We start from the raw sequence: 14,875 nt of genomic DNA on the forward strand, positions 1-14,875 counted from the left end.
TCAGGTGATCAATGAAACTTTGTGGAATCGCTGCCCAGGCCTTTTGGATTTGTTCAAACATTTGATACTTATTAAGAACACCTTCACGATTATTTCTGCGGTTGACGATCTCCCACAGGTTCTCGATAGGAATAAGATCCGGAGATTGAGGTCGGCCAATCCATCACCGATAGGTGGTTGTCTTGAAACCACTGGTTGACTACTTTTGCAGTGTGTTTCGGATTGTTGTCTTGCTGAAAAACCCATTTTATTGGCATATTCCATTCAGCATGAGGTAAAATAACATCTTTCAGGATATTTTTATACATGAAACGATCCATTATTCTATCGTTTCGATGTATTGGACCTAGACCGTTAGCAGAAAAACACCCCCAGACCATTACATTGCCTCCACCATGCTTCACGGTCTTATGGCAGTAACGTAAATCGAGGCGTTTTCCGGCCGGTCGACGTACACGGCAAATGCCATTGCTCCCAATGATGTTGAACTTCGATTCATCACTGAACAAGACAGTTCGCCATTTCTGCACATTCTAGTCAATATGAGATGCAGCAAACAGGAGTCTTTTCTTCTGGTTTTTTAGTGAAATCAACGGTTTCTTTGCAGGGCGTTGAGAAAACAATCCGGCTTCAACAGCACGTTGTCTGATTGTTCGCTCCGATACATTATTTTTCTTGTATTGATGTTCTTCGATAAAACACTTTGATAAAACTTACTTCGATAAAATGTCTTGATAATACTGACTGATTGACTTCCATATACTGACTGAATTCATGTCGATTTACATGTCTCTTATATAGTAAAATGAACCTGTGTGAACCTGTTCTGGAAGATTCTAGATGCCTCTTTTCGATGCTTCTGGAAGCTTCTGGATGCTTCTGAATGTTTCTGGATATTTCTGGATGCTACTGGATGCTTCCAGATGCTTCTTCTGGAAGCTTCTGCATGCTTCTGGAAACTTCTGGATATTTCCTTTAATTATTAAAAAACTTCCGTGACGTTGACACGGTCCAGACCAGGGTTGTTATCTGTCAAATATGTCTGAGACATATTTTCTGCCGACATAAAATATGTCTGACATATTTTCTATCGACATATTTTGACATAATTTTATGTCTGAATTATTTTCTGCTGACATAAAATATGTCAGACATATTTTCTATCGATATATTTTGACATAATTTTATGTCTGAATTATTTTCTGCTGACATAAAATATGTCAGACATATTTTCTATGGACATATTTTGACATAATTTTATATCTGAATTATTTGCTGTTTGATATTCTTGAAGAAAAAACGAATCTAACAAATTTATTGCGCATTTCAACTTAATTTACAGAGTTAAGTGAAAATAGTTTAACAAATCTGTTGCTTTTTTGCAATCAATTATGCTTGATAAAACTTTTACTTTAAACCCTATAAGCAAACATCAGTTGTTTCATAAAGGTCTTTTTCTGCCCTTTTTAGCGATGTATCATTTGATAGTATTGACTAATATTGGCATTTATTGACTTATTTATTGATTATGACTTATTTATTGATTATGACTAATATTGACATTGATAGTATTGACTAATATTGACATTTGATAGTATTGACTAATATTGACTAGTATTGAGGCATCATTTGATAGCATTTGATAGTATTGATTAGTATTGATTAGTATTGGCGCTTTCCCTTATTAGATTGTAAAAACCATCTAAAGCTGAGTTTTTATTATTGAAAGTGGTTTTTATTAGTATGACTAAACTTAAAATTATTTCTTTGATTAAAATAATAATAAAAAAAAACTTTTTCAGTTATTTTTAATTATTAGTTGATCCTGAAAAAAATTTCATTATGAAAAATTGAATTCAAAAGATTCTATGAAAAAAATGGTTCACAGAATTTCAAAAAATTCGTGCCAACTTAAATTCATTTAAGCTGAAGAATTTGAAACATTTCACAAAATATTCAGCTCATTCAATTCATATTAAGAAGACTAACCGGTAATAATTTATAACTAATTACGAATAATATACTTTTAGTTATAATAGTTATGATTTATTTAACAATAAAATAATTGACAATTGCATTATAACAGCATAATTAACTGCCATAATCTTGCATAAAATGTTTTGAGTGAAATATATATTGGAATAATTATTTTTTTCGTTTTCCTTACGATTTAAAGTCAAAAATGAAGAATAATTTATTGAATGAATCAACTATTAGTTAAAAATAACTAAAAATGTCTTTTTTTTAAATATTATTTTAATTAAAAGAATAATTTTAAGTTTATTCATATTAATAAAAACCATTTTCAGTAATAAAAACTCAGCTTGAGATGGTTTTTACATTCTAATAAGAGAAATCGCCAATACTAATCCATACTAATCAATACTATCAAATACTATCAAATACTATCAAATTCTATTAAATGATGCATCAATACTAGTCGATACTCTCAAATGATACATCGCTAAAAATACTTTGTCAATACTATCAAATGATACATCGCTAAAAAGGGCAGAAAAAGACCTTTATGAAACAAAAGATATTTGCTTATAGGATTTAAAATAAAAGTTTTATGAAGCATAACACAGGTCAACAAAAACAAAATTTTTTTCTGGTGCCAAGAAAACAATTTGTTTTTTATGTAGGATTTCTTCTTATGATTTCAAATATGCAACTCATTTTTTACCATCACGTCAAGTTGTAAAGATATTTGGGTTCAAATTTTTAGAATTTGGGGAAAAGTCCCTAATATTGTCGAAAAAAAAGTTGTTCAAAAGTACGTCAACCTGAGTCTCAAAAGAAGCGTATTTTATAGAGATTTTAAAGATGTTATTCGTTTGTAATAAAAGTAAGTATTTTTTGTATTATTGCTGAAAGACATTTTGTTGACATTTTTTTAAGAGTCTTTAGCATTTTTTCAAATAATTTTTTTGCCAAAATATTTTAAGGAAAAATTTTTATGTTTTCTAAAATCTCTATACTATCTTCTAAAATACGCTTTTTTTGAGACCCAAGTTTTGGAAAAATAGTTTTGGCAACTTTCTGACCTCTTTGAGGCACTATGCAATGGCGAAAAAGACTCTCGGCAGATTTTTGTAAGAAATTTATATATAGATATGTAAGTATATATGTAATAACAATATTTAATTTTACGCAAATGTAAAAATTTCTTTTGTATAGCGTTACGTACAAACGGCTGTAAGTGTAAACGTATATTTGTACATATATACGTATATATGTACAAACGTATATATTTACAATATTAGAAAAATTCTCTAACAGTTATAAGTCATTTTTGCTTAAATTGTTATGGTTTGTATTCAAAATAGCGGCAAGATTGAAAAAAACTGAAAAATGTATTTTGCTTAGAGGTGGAATTGAACCCACGCAAGTGTTATGTTGACACCGAGGAAAACACTTAATCACTAAGTTTGTAAGTATAATTGAAAAAAAAGTTATAAGTATAACTTAAAAAAGAAACCATTTTATGAATCTTTTATAATGATTGCGAAGGTTTGTGTTCTAAAAATAGAACTACTTAATGTAGCGCAAGTGATTATCGGATTGATATTCGGACATTTGTTTGATAAACATAAAGACCAAAGGTCCTACAAAGTACTATTCTTGGGGAACTAGTAGATCAGATTCAAGATATAATGATAGATTACCTCCAAAAAAAATTTTATAAGGTTTCTAAATCTGGAAATAATTAAGAAATAATGACTGACTGGCAAAAACAAATGAAATTGTTCATATGTTTAAACAAATGTCATTATACCAATGTTGTTAAAATCTTTTCTTTCAAACGTTTGAAAGAAAAGTCTTTAATCATCAATGTTTTAACAGCATTGTTAAAACATTAAAATTATACTCCCTCAGGTATTGAATATCTGTACTAATCTATTTTTATTCCTTTCATATTGGTGAAAAAAGAATGATACCTTTTAAATTTAAACAAATAAAAATATTTAAGTACATTATTACAAAGTTGAGATTCCCTGTAAAACATAACGTTAATAATAAAATAAATAAAAAACAATATATACAGTATTGGACAAAACATTTGCAACCAACATCGAACAATGCTAAAAAGTGTTCCTAATTTTACATGTCTTAAAAACGAAATGAACTATACTACCACAGCAAACAGTTCTGGAGTCTGGAGTCATAGCATACCATGACATGACCAATCAGCTGACAGGTGACAGCACACAGGCAGAATTTCGTTGACAAGTGCCATTTTGCAGCGGACAAAACAAGTGCAACTTTTTTGGTTTGTTTCATTTTTTTAAGTCTGGACCAGAGTTGTTACGACATAATATGTCTGTCGACATATTTTCAAACATATATTTTGCCGACATAAAATATGTCCCACATATTTTCGATTGACATATTTTGACATAATTTTATGTCTGAATTATTTTCTGCTGACATTAAATATGTCAGACATATTTTCTATCAACATATTTTGACATATTTTTATGTCTGAATTATTTTCTGTTGACATAAAATATGTCAGACATATTTTCTGTCGACATATTTTGACATAATTTTATGTCTGAATTATTTTCTGCTGACATAAAATATGTCAGACATATATTCTGTCGACATATTTTGACATAATTTTATGTCTGAATTATTTTCTGCTGACATAAAATATGTCAGACATATTGTCTGTCGACATATTTTGACTTAATTTTATGTCTGAACTATTTTCTGTTGACATAAAATATGTCGTATTTTCAGACATATTTTCTATCGACATATTTTGACATATTTTTATGTCTGAATTATTTTCTGTTGACATAAAATATGTCAGACATATTTTCTGTCGACACATTTTGACATAATTTTATGTCTGAATTATTTTCTGCTGACATAAAATATGTAAGATATATTTTCTATGGACATATTTTGACATAATTTTATATCTGAATTATTTGCTGTTTGATATTCTTGAAGAAAAAATCAATCTAACAAATTTATTGCGCATTTCAACTTAATTTACAGAGTTAAGCAAAAATAGTTTAACAAATTTGTTGCTTTTTTGCAATCAATTATAATTGAAGGTCAACAAAAAAAAAAAATTTTCTGGTGCCGAGCAAGCAACTTGTTTTTTGGATTGCATTTCACATTTTGATTTCAAATATGCAACTTATTTTTTACCATCACGTCAAGTTGTAAAGATATTTGGGTTCAGATCTTTAATATTTGGGGTAAAGTCCCTAATATTGTCAAAAAAAAAGTTGAGTTTTTATTTTAAATTTTATTTATACCAACTTTTCAAATATTATTTATACCAATTTTTTAAAACAATTTTTTAAAACAATTTATATTTTATCTATACCAATTTTCATTTTAAATTTTTATTTTTTCTGTGCTATAAACTTAGTTAAACTAAAAATGGTAGGAAAGTTAGAATTTTACGGACATTAAGAAAACGGGGCAAGTTTGGCCAACTGAATTATTCAGGAAGTTATTTAAATTGCTTCTGACAATCATAAAAATGTATAGGAAGGGTAGGCATTTGTAGGCAATTTGAGATAATGTCTTTTATATTTCTAAAAAACTCTAAAACTAAATAACTTTCGTGATTTTTTATTATCAAAAAATTAAATAATAAAATTTAAAAACATTCCAATTTTATTTTAGATTGCTGCTCATCATTGATAGATTGACCTTTATAAATCTCAAAATTATGTCTGTTATGTATTTTCAGTCTGTAATAATAATTTGACTATGTATAAAAAGTTTTGCGAAATTCGCAACATTGTTTTGTTTCACACCTAGACACATATTAGGGGGTGTTTAAGCACGTTATGAAATAAAATTGATTTATTTTTATTTAATTTTAGCAAACTGCAGCCATTTAAATAGTTTAGAGTGATTTTTTAAATTAAAAGGAATTTTTTCAAATGTTGGATTTAGGCCATTTTTTTTTTACCTTTTGAGTCACTGTGCATTGTCTCGGGTTTAGTGGCTGCCATCAGCTTCATGTTAAAACGCACAAGCGGGCACTACTACTATTAAGATTAGAATTATCATATAGAGATATACGGGCTATAATTAAGATTATTATTATTTTCACTGTTGTTACATTATTATAGCCAAAATATGTATTTTTGATTTAAAGGAATAAAATGTTTGCTCTTTAACTATATTTTTCGGTAAAAGATTTTATATATTGACTAAGCGATTTTGAAGAAAGTTATGCCGCTGGCGGCAATTTTTTACAAGTTCTTTTAAGTATTTCCATCCGTGACCTCTAATGTTTTTTTAAACCTTTCTAGATTTAAATTTCAAATATATTTATTTTTGAAAAATTTAAACATCTAGATTAAATATTCTCTAACGCGCCTTATTACAAGATTTGTTAAATATTGTACTTTTAATTTCGTATTGTAATTCAGATGTCTGAGAGATGGCAAAATACGGGTGGTGTGATGTTAAATTTGTTCGAGTACTTCTGTTTTAAATTGTGGTAATCATACCGATATAGCAAATTCATAATGGGAAAGCAAGTATAGACCATACTGGTATAAGTTAGGTCTTGCTAAATCTATGTACTATGTTTTAAGCATCCAGACGATTCCATTACTCTTTGATAATATGTTTTTATTAACTTAACACGCTTTTTACAACGAAAATGTTCGAGAAGTATTTTTAGAAATTTAATCAAATATTCTTACTTTAATATAGTTTTGTAGACTAAAACATCAAGTTGTTTAATAATATGACTTTAACAGCAACAATTTACCAAACCAAGTTAGGCATAACATAACGGGTCTGGATGAAGTTAACCCTGATGTTGTAAAAGCGGTCTCAGATATTATAGAGAAACCTCTTTTTAAAATTTTTAATCTTTCCCTAAAAAACGGCATTTTTCCTGACCAACTAAAATTAGCAAAAATAATTCCGATTCACAAAGGCGGTGATGACTCAATAAAATCTAACTACAGACCAATTTCCATACTTTCTTGTTTTTCCAAAATACTAGAGCGTGTTATGCACAACAGACTGTACAATTATCTTGAAAAAAACAACATTCTTTATCATAATCAGTTTGGATTTCGCAACAACTATTCCACGGAACATGCAGTAATTGATCTTGCCAACCAAATTTTAAATGGTTTTGATTACGACAGTTACACACTTGGAATTTTTCTAGATCTATCAAAAGCATTTGATTCTGTCAACCACAAGATTCTAATTTATAAACTACACAATTATGGAGTAGTTCACTCCAATTTAAAGTGGCTGCAATGTTATTTACAAAATCGTAAACAAGGAGTACCATATGACTTAACATGTTCCCCATTTGAATCAATAAATTGCGGAGTTCCCCAAGGATCAATACTTGGACCCCTGCTGTTTTTAATTTATATTAATGATATTTATTTGTCTTCAAAAATACTTAATTATATTATTTTTGCTGATGACACAAATGTTTTCTTTTCTGACTCAAATTTAAAAAATATTTTTTATATTGTAAACACAGAGTTAATATATCTTAATGAGTGGTTTGAAGCAAATAAACTTTCATTAAATATTGAAAAAACGAAATATATTTTGTTTGCTAAGTCATCTAAATCCGAGAACCTTCCACTCAAATTACCTGAACTAACAATTAACAATATTAAAATAAAAAGAGTTTTTTCAATGAAAATACTAGGAATAATTTTCGATGAGAATTTAAATTGGAAAAGCCAAATAAAGCTAGTCGAGAACAAAGTTTCAAAGACCCTGGGGATTATGTACAAGACAAAACATCTTTTAAATAATTTATGTTTAAAAAATTTATACTTTTCATTTATACATAGTCATATTAACTATTGTAATATTGCCTGGGCAAACAATCATTTATCTTTCCTAAAAATTATTTATACAAAACAAAAGCAAGCAAGTAGATTAGTTTTGGGCGCAAGTAGATACGAAAGTGCCGAGCCGTTACTCAAGGAAATAAATGCTCTAAATGTATACAAACTAAATATATATCATAACTTGTTATTTATGTTTAAACTTCAAAATGAAATGATTCCAAAATATTTTTTTAAAAGTTTCACTCGAATTAATCATAAATATGAAACAAGACATTCAATGAGTAATTACTACATCCCACTAACATCACTCAAAAAATCTGACTTCTCGACTATATGCCGGGGACCACGCTTGTGGAATTCGGTTCTTGACGAAAATATGAAAAAAATAAAATCTATTGCTACATTTAAAAGAACTATAAAAAAACACTTACTAAATTTAAACATTACGTACATTCTCTCATTTTTTTTAAAAAAAAATCGAAATAATTTTGTATTTTTAATTTTTTATGTACTTTATTTAATTTTAATATTGTATTGAATATGTATATGCATATGAAGCGAATTAATTTTTTTTTGTTTTTTTTGTTTATTGTCTTTAATATGTATACGAATATGTACAGACTTGTAATTTTTTATTTGTTATTTCATATTTTAACTTTATCTTAAATTTCTTCTTTTTTTAACTTCTTTTAACTTTAAGTTCCTTTTTTAATTTTAAGTTCTTCTTTAATCTTCTAAAATTTCTAACCAATTTTTCTTTTTTAAGTTCCTTTTTTAATTTTAAGTTCTTCTTTAATCTTCTAAAATTTCTAACCAATTTTTTTTTTTTAAACTTAATAATTTCACTCTTTTATTTAATATTGGAAAATGTAAAATTTAATTGTATTTTTTTTTTGTATTTCACAAAGGGGCTTGATGATAAGTCATTTTGACTTCTACTTGCCCCAGTCAGCTTGTATTTATATATATTTGTTTAAATTTATAGATAACATTGTAAAATGTGTAAAATGACGAAATAAATAGAAATCTTACTATTGAAAAAATAAAATAACACAAAGTTAAAGAGCAAGAAAGCGATTGATAGAAAACTTAAAAACTGTAAATATATGTATCAGAAAATTACGAGGATGGGAGAGAATTTTAAAGCACCTTAGATTGAGAAAAAAACTAGATAAACAAAATTTTTTTGAGCCTGAAAGAACATATACAGTAAAAGGTTGCAACTTTGCTGAATGACAAGTCACGCAAGAATTAATTTTTGGTTGGTGGAATATGGAATTTTGGTTGGTGGAATCTTTTATGGTCAAAAAATACTGTCATGGTCGCCTGAGCAGCAACTGTGATGGTAAAGAGATGCATCTTTACGATGATGTGAAAGAAGCTCAAATTTGATCTAACTAGAGTTAGAATATCTTTTTAAAACTTTTCTAGAAGAGAAAGAGCATCTTTAGAAGAATCAAACTAAAATGACAACAGTATTCTCAACAGGGATAAATAATAGAATTATAGAGTTAGAGAATGGAATCAGTGGTAAGAAAAGGGCAAGCACGATAAAGAGAGACAACCTTAGCAGATGCAAAACTTGCAATGGATTGTTTATAAAGTTTTTATGATTAGTGAAATATATATCCAGAAAACGTAAAGCATAAGAACTATTAATAGTTTTTTCAGAGGCTTCTTAAATAACTCGTGACAGTCTTAGAGAGAGGAAGAAGTGAGGCGGAAGAAATATATTATTATAACACGGAAAAATAATATTATTACGTAAAAAATAAATAAAAAATGATAAAATGTTTTCAAAAAAAGTTAATTGATACTACACGTATGTAAAATTATTTTTAAAGAATATTTATCGAGTTAAAAGCAATTCATACATATAAACCTTAAAATCGCTTCTACTGGTAATTGCTAAAATGGTAACACAAAAACAGCTTAAAGATGCTTTGTAAAACGCTGATAAAACTGTCAAAAGAAGAGCTGAAATAAGTTCTTCATGTATTTTACTGGCAGTAAGTGTTTTAATTATATATTTAATTAAAACACTTACTGCCAGAACTGAGGAACTTACTAATAGAATTGATCTGCAGGATATTGAAATAAAGTCGATGGAAGATAGCTAGAGTAGTGAAAAATCTTTGTAGTCTAAATTAGTTGAAAAAGTCGGCAAACCCGGTACATTAGCAAGCTGCAGTGAGCGCCCTCAATAAGCGTAATAAGGATGTGACTAATAGAGAGAAGAGAATTGTAGTGTTTGGTCTAACTGAATCTGTTAAAACTCAACCTAGCGAGATAGATAAAGATGACGCCGTGGAATTCGGGAAGGTTATGGAATTCTTAAGTAAATTTATTGAATTCTCTTTGTTCTGCTGCACCGCAGCAGAACAAAGAGAATTCAATAAATTAAACTTAGAAAGAAAAGCAGCTAATTATGAACTTGACAAGTTTAGAAAACTTGACAAGTCCTTCAGATTTGTCATCCCCAGCAATAAATTGCGATGCATTGATGTCTCACAGGAAGTTGAAATCAATAGACGTAAAAAACATCCTTCATTTCATTAAATGGAGAGATGCACAAGCAACCAGAATTGCAAAAACACACTGAATCAAAATGTTTGCCTACGAATACTTGTTTAAATGCATTAAATACAAAAATAAAATCTGCTAAATCTAACCTTAAAAATACATTTTAAAAAAGCTTTTATGCTAAAGCAACTTCTCTAAATTCGGCTAAAATGAATAAATTTTATGCGCTCTGTGACATAAACATGCATGATTTAATCTTTATCTCTAAGACATGGTTTACTGAAATATTTGCCACTCAATTCACGGTGGAGATGTTATTATCTACATCAAGTGTGATCTAGTAGCGATAAGATCAAATTACTAAGCAGTCAAAGTAGTGCGGGAAGTACTTTTCTTAATATTTTGGCTAATCATAATCTAAAACAATTAGTTGATTTCTCAACATTTGAAGCATCTAATGAAAAAGCAAATAGTATTTTGGATTCAGACTCTTCAACTAGAGTAATCAACTTATCTAGCTCTTTGCTGTTAGGTGATTCATCGCAAGGTCGTCGCATGTTGAGTTGAGATTATGTCGTCCTTTCTAAAAATGAGACTACTTGAGACAAAAATAAGACTTCTCAAGCAAAAAATATGACTTTAATAAAGGTGACCAAGTAAATTTTAAGTAAAATGATTATGGAAACTAACTGGCAGCAATTATTTGAATATAAGAACACTAATAAGTGCTATGAACTTTTCTGCAATAAATATGATGAACTCAGCAAGCAATTCATCCCAGTGTAGGGTTTTTAATTTACTGCCGTTAAAATTTTACCGCACAGCAAAATTCAAGCGTTAAAATTTCACTGCGCAGTAAAATTTCATCATTGGAATTTTACTGCTATCGTTTATTATTTTAATGTTTTTTTAATATACAGTTTTTGGCGTTTAGTATTTCGGTGTTTTCAAGATGTAGAAAAATATTAACTTTTAAGATATCAGGAAATATTTATTAATATATATTATGTATAAACTTTGCCATTATAGACAACAAATTGATGGATTGCAAAAAAAAATATTAGCATGGTGAAGAAAACTTTTTAACTAATTCAAAATTTCAAAATATTTTAACTTTTAAAACATTTTTTTGGTTCTAATTATTGTTTTTATTTAAATGTCTACAAAAAAACTTTTGTTTCTCGTAGGTGATTGTGGTAATAGATCAAGAAGAGCAACTAAACATAGTTAAAGAAGTTCATGAGGGTCTAGGAACTTCAGAGAAATCTGTTGCATTAGCCAGTCACCTTGGCATTAATGCTGTTAGAAAGCAAACATCTTCAAGATTTTTTTGGCATTCAATAGTGGGGGATATCATAAAGCATATAAATCAATGTGAGCGATGTCAGAAAACCTCCAACAGAAATCTTAAAGTCTCTCCTGCTTTAAAACCTGTTAAAGTGGAACAACAAGTAATGAAGCAAGTTGGTGTGGATTTAATTCAATTACCTGAATCGAATGGGTTCAAATTTGTGATTGTTCTTATTGATTATACTTCTAAATGGACTGAAGCTGAACCTCTTAGCAACAAAACAATAGTATCAGTAACATCCTTTCTCAATAAGGTTATATGCAGACATGGTTGTTTTAAAATACAAATCATTGACCTAGGTCGGTACTCATGCTGGTAATACAGGTAACATGCTGCTACCTAGGCTTACCATCCACAAGCCTATGGCCTTGGAGAGTAACAGAACCAAACAATTAAGAAAGCAATCATTAAGGTCTTTAATGAAAATGTTCAAAATTGGGTGTCAGTTTTAGATGGAATCCTTTTTGCTCTACGTGTTAAAGTGCATGATTCAATGGGGTACTCATCATTTTTCCTTATATATAACCAACAACCCTGCCTTCCAATCGATGTAAAATACATAGATAGACTCAATGATGATGAATATAATCCTGTATATGATAAAGAGGTTTTACAAAAAGCTTTAGAAATGAAAAGAGGAATCGAAGAAAAAGCCATGAACAATATTGTTTGTTAACAAAAGAAACAAAAAAATTTACTATGACAGAAAGCATGCAACAGCATCAGAGTATTGTGTTTGTCAGTAAGTACTTTAAGAAATCTTAAAAGAGATGATAGGAAAAGTGCAAAAATGACTTTCTCGTGGCTGGGTCCATATGAGATTCTTGATATTTTATCAAATTGTACATGCTTATTAAGTAACAGTAAAGGGAATAACACATTGCAAAAAAAATACTCTCTACATCATCTTAAAAAAATTATTGAAAAAGAAAGCAATTCAAAAATGTCTGAATTATCTTCAGAATGTGGTGATAAAAATGAATTTTAACGCCACCTCAACCTAATGAAACATCCCTCCAAAGATATTCGCCAGAAATTGCTGAAAACTTGCTTTCAAAATACTTGTAATGCCAGATCTTATAGATAGAAGAAAAAATGATGTACCTTTGAAAATGCATGCATGCAAAGCTGATGGGAATTTTTTTTTTCGAGCAATATTATTTTTGCTGTCAGTTGTTGAATGTCAACGTGTATGTGTTCGTGATCTGGTTGTGAAACACATGACAACAGAACCTTGCCTTAGTCTCTTATCAGACTTTTTAGGCAATGACGTGAAATGTTATCTCACCAAAAGTGGTATGGCCGCAGATGGTATATGGGCTACAGACGTAGAGATTCTTGGTACTGCAAATCTTATTGGAATTGATATATCGGTGTGGTTATTCACAGGACAAAAACTAACATGGCTAAAATATCCAGCTTCCACTAAACTTGACCAACTAACATCTCATGCTATTCTTTTAGAAAATAAAAACAATAATGATTTTAATGTTGTTTTGTCACTAAAAACTTTTATTAAAATAAAATGCTGTTGGTTGCATTTGTTTTTCATGTTATTTTAGAATTATTTACAGTCCTATTGGAAGTATATCTGAACCCATTCGTCAGATATATACGTCAATAGTTTATGGTCTTCAGTTATTGGTAAACTTATTTGATATATGTTCCTAAATGTAAAATCTTCTAATGCTTAGAATAAGGGAAAATACATAACTTTACATAAAAAAGTGAAGCAAAATCTAGACTGGAAAGTAAACTATCATTTAATGTATGCATTAAATAATAAATGTTTCATAGGAAGATAAATTGAAGTACCCTTAATTATATAAAACATATATATTTTTACCCGCCTCTCCCACAAACTCTGAAATTTCTTCTTTGCTTGATGACAGTATAAAAATAACAAGCGCAGTAAACTTTAAACTTTGTAATTTTACAATGCAGTAAAATTTTAACGGAGTAAAATATTAACATGAGACCGGTAAAAAAAAGTCTATACTACTCGTAATCCACCGTGTATGAATAAGGAAATATTACCTATGATAAAGCAAAGGAAGAAAACAAAACTGGGCAATTAATTATTTGCGACAAACTGGTGATCAGCGAGACTGATTTTTGAATATAGGAAACTAAAAAGTGAAGTGTAAATAGCATGTAAACGCCATGTTCGAGTATAATTAGCAAAGGATTAATATTGTAGAAGGGTGTACGCTTATGTTAAGACGCAATAGAATTTTCATTTGTCTATTGGTGCTATATCTGATGAAAAAAGTGAAACGTTAACAGAGGGTGCACATATCCCAAAAAAACTTAACGAACACTTTTTTGTTTGTTGTTGATAGTAAAAATAGTCAGTTACTTATTTTTGAGAGAATTTTATTAATTATTAATTTTGAAGCAGCGCTAGTTATTTGAATGATTTGAACCCGAATAAATCTACTGGTGTTGATAACATTAGTCCAAAGGTACTTAAAGAATGCGCAACTCAAATGACTTATCTTCTTACTTTACTTTACAATAAAGCACTGTCCGAAGACTCAACACCTACAAAAGATGCACGTCTAACTTATTGGAAAGTGTCGACTACATTACGAAAGTGTTAGGTGTAAGAATATGTGCTAGGTATAAGAATGCAATACCGACTAGGTATTGCATAAATGCAATACCTAGTTTTTTTTGGACTTCATGAAAGCATTTGATAAGGTTTCTCACCGTATACTACTTTATAAATTTAAAGCAATAGATTGAGTCAAATGGATTGAGTCATTTTAGGTTGTTAGTAAACAGCAAACTGTTTTAAGTTTACACTTTAGCGACTAAACCAATGTTCTTAGGAGTGTTCCACAAGGGTCTGTACTTAGTCCAACATTATTCATCATCTATATAAATAGTAATCATGAATATGTATTGAATGATGGAAATACATCACTAACTCTTGAGGCAAAGAATATTGAGAGAAACCTGAATCTCTTTATATCTAATAATCTAAAATGGAATTAACACATACAGGTTGCAACACCTAAAGCGAATATGATACTAGGCCTATTAAAAAAACTTTTAAATTAAAAGCTTTGGAATAAACTATACACTACGTTTGTTAGGCCGTATCTAAAATTCGTTGTTCCGGTATGGTGTCCTTATTTAAAAGGTGACATCAAAAGAATTAAAAAAAATTCAGCAC

This window comes from Hydra vulgaris, chromosome 03 (genome assembly GCF_038396675.1).
Source record: "Hydra vulgaris chromosome 03, alternate assembly HydraT2T_AEP".
Taxonomy (NCBI): domain Eukaryota; kingdom Metazoa; phylum Cnidaria; class Hydrozoa; order Anthoathecata; family Hydridae; genus Hydra; species Hydra vulgaris.